This window comes from Oryctolagus cuniculus, chromosome 16 (assembly GCF_051225735.1).
Source record: "Oryctolagus cuniculus isolate XC-2025 breed Fujian yellow rabbit chromosome 16, ASM5122573v1, whole genome shotgun sequence".
Lineage (NCBI taxonomy): Eukaryota > Metazoa > Chordata > Mammalia > Lagomorpha > Leporidae > Oryctolagus > Oryctolagus cuniculus.
The window spans coordinates 10,831,861-10,835,177 of NC_142882.1; the positions used below are offsets into that span (position 1 = coordinate 10,831,861).

The 3,317-nt window shown below is 34.9% G+C and overlaps 1 long non-coding RNA gene across 2 annotated transcripts; it reads left to right on the forward strand.

Moving 5' to 3' along the window:
• Window positions 1–421: 421 nt before the first annotated feature.
• Window positions 422–2,839, forward strand: LOC138847820 (uncharacterized). Of its 2 annotated transcripts, none has more exons than XR_016223254.1 (2): window positions 422–560; window positions 2,713–2,839. It is a non-coding gene; the product is annotated as an uncharacterized LOC138847820 (long non-coding RNA). The 2 variants fall into 2 exon arrangements; XR_011385735.2 differs by having other exon boundaries at window positions 449–588.
• Window positions 2,840–3,317: the final 478 nt, after the last annotated feature.

The following is a 3,317-nucleotide window of genomic DNA, read 5'->3' on the forward strand; positions in this document are numbered from 1 at the left end:
AAACCTCTTGACCAGAAGAGAATAGGATGATATGTTCAGGTCTTGAGAAACAAAATTCCAACCAAAAATGCTTTATCCAGTAAGCTACCTTTTAAAAGTGAATCAGAAATAAAATCATCATCTTCAATAGCTTCTCCAGTAAAGTATAACACTGATCTTGGGATTATACGTTCACGTAAAAAGTGACCAATTTCAAAGTCTGCAGCAAGGATAGCTTCAGCATCATCATCCAAATCTCTGCTCTCAGGAACTTCAGGAGGGGCAAAAAAATTAAAGAAAGAGTCATTGGAAACTGTTTTAGTCACAGTACGAACTGTCCCATGTCCCTTGTGTTTCTGCTTCTTCTTAATGGTTTTCAAAGTGACATTCTTTCCTTTTTTCCAATCTATCTGGCACCCCATACAACCCATAATTTCTGAAGATGATGATGATGATTATGATGAAGAAGGTGAAGAAGCGGATGAGGAAGGGGGAGAAGAAGGAGATGAGGAAAATGATCCAGACTATGACCCAAAGAAGGATCAAAACCCAGCAGAGTGCAAGCGGCAGTGAAGCAGGTTGTATGTGGCCTTGAGGATAACCTGCACTGTAATAGCCTAAACACAACTATTATTTACTTAGAGCCTTATGTTTTTGTATTTCCTTGGTAGATTCAGTAATTTTTTTAAGGGAAAGGAATTCATACTTTAAAGATCAATTTGTTCTACCTAGCATTTTAACAATAGTTTTCCTGCAAGATATGTTGAATGCTCAAATTCTTTCATGCGTGTTCATTCATTGCTACATAGTTTGGTTCTCCTGGAAGTTTTTTGAAGTGTAGCTTTTGGAGTACAATTCTGAATTGCAGCTGTTTTTGTTTTGCTCATTTTTTTTTTCCTGAAGAACCAAAGTGTTTCTTCAGTTGGTAGTTGAATGAATTTGTCTGCTTACATTAGCTGTGCCTTTCATTAATTTGTTACAGAAATACAATGATTTATACTAAAACAATTCATATTTAAGAAAAAAAGAGACCAGATTTGTGGTGAAGAATTTCCAGTATGACCACAACCAATAGCTGTTAGATCGTTAATGGACTTTTCTATTTTTAGGCAGCATATAACTTTTTTTTCTGATCCATATTATATATGTTTATTCACTTCAATAAAATAATGGTTACATTGGCTTCTTGCTGTTTAAACCATAATCTTTTCCTGTTTTTTCATTATGAAATAATTTTTGGTTTAACCATTCCAGTACTTAAGAAATTTTAGGTACTTTTCTTATTGAGGTCAGTGCAGAACCTTTGCAGTCCAAGGATGGCAGCTTTCATCTGGTTTAGGCTTTCTGTTCTCTCCCCAGTACTGCAGGTCTAGTTGACTCAGTTGCAGTTATTAGGGTGAATTGTATCATGCAATTATAGAGGACTTGCTCCGATGTGTACTTCCAAAGAAGATCTCTAGGTACTTAACCTCCTTTAATTCAAAGTATATTCCAAGTTACACGTCTCAGTAAGATCCCAGATTTTTTACTGCCAAGTGTTTGCTCTGTGGCTCTGTATAGTTACTATGCATATGAAACAATATAAATGCCTTCAGTGTAGTGCCTCACATGAAGTAGGAGTTTAATAAATATTCATTTTCTTTAAATGAATTTCCTTACCAAACCATATGTTTTTCCCAGTAGTACTGTTATTTTTCAGACTATATGGTCATCACATTTTGGAATTGCTTTCCAAGTCAGAGTACAAGCTGTATCTGCAGATAATTATCAATATTTTTAGAAACAAAAAATCCTCAAAAATGTTTTGGAAAATGGAACTTTCATCAGAAAAAGTAAATGACTTTTTTCCAAGGCAACACTGACATTACTATATAGTTATAGTATCTTTTAAACATATTTTGCCATATTGCTTTGTATTTGTAAATAGTTGTTTTCTGGTTTTGTTTTTTTTTATTTTTAAAGATTTATTTATTCAAAAGTCAGAGTTACACAGAGAGAGAAGGAAAGGCAGAGAGAGAAGGTCTTCCATCTACCAGTTCACTCCCCAGTTGGCCACAACTGTAGGAGCTGAGCCATTCTGAAGCTAGGAGTTTCTTCCAGGTCTCCCACATAGGTGCAAGGGCCCAAGAACTTGGGCCATCCTCCACTGCCCTCCCAGGCCATAGCAGAGAGCTGGATGGGAAGTGGAGAAGGGGATTTGGGCACCACAGGCGGCAGCCTTACCCACAGGTGTCGGCCTTACCCACCACGCCACAGCACCAGCCCCTGTCTTTTCTATTAAACCCATTTGTTAAATTAGACTAATAGTACTAGAGTATATAAGAATGACCACTTGGGAAGAATAAAACAGTGTTTTAAACCATTAAATTGGGTTTCACCTTCCAATCTATTAATTATGTATGTATGTATGTATTTATTTTAGCCTTAATGTACTTAGGAAAAACAAACAGACTGTAGAAACTGCAGAAATATCCATTTTGATCCAAGGACTCAAATTGCCACATTTTTGTATGTCATTTTTTTCAAAGTTGACTTCCTAACATAATGTGCCGTGTACATTGTTGCCAGTCTGGGCAGCATATAATTTTTAACAAAAACCTCTAATTCATAGTGATTATTGGTTGCCCATATGGAGGTCAACAAAACGTAGGATTTTCAAGTTAGCCTGATATCTTACTGTACTTTTAAATGTAACCTCCATTAAATCCACTAAACATCTTTTCTTTGTGGTAGGGTCTACCTTCTGCTTCTCTGGAAAGGATGAATTTACATCATTTGATGAGCCTATTTCAAGTTTTTTGTTACTGTTTGTTTTGCTTGTTTTTGTTTTTGCAGCCTAAAATAAAAATGTCAAATACAATTTTAGTTTTCTAAAAAAGTCTTAATTTTGTACTAATTTAGGTTAGAAGCAAGGCTTAGTTTGAATTAAGGGTTGTGCCCAGTTAATCATATTGAAGAAAAGGGTGCCAACTTCAGAAAAGTATACTACCAGAAAACAAGTGTTTAAAAAAAAAAAAACTTAAATGATGTAATACTTTTTTAAAAAGAAAAATTAAAAAGTTAAATTCCATTTCCTCATGTTTGGGACTAGAGAGAAGACCCCAAGCTTCTATGATTTATCTAATTCTTAGGCTTTTGTTTAGTATGTATTAAAATGGGTAGTACTGTTTACCTAACTACCTCACCTATGTGTTAAAGCATATTAAATCTCATGAAATGTTTCAGTCTGAATAAAACCTTGAAAATCTGAAAAAAAAAAGAAATAAAATCATTCCCAGACCAGCTAAACTGGGAAAATTCATCATTACCAGACAAAGAATCCTGAAGGGAGACCTACA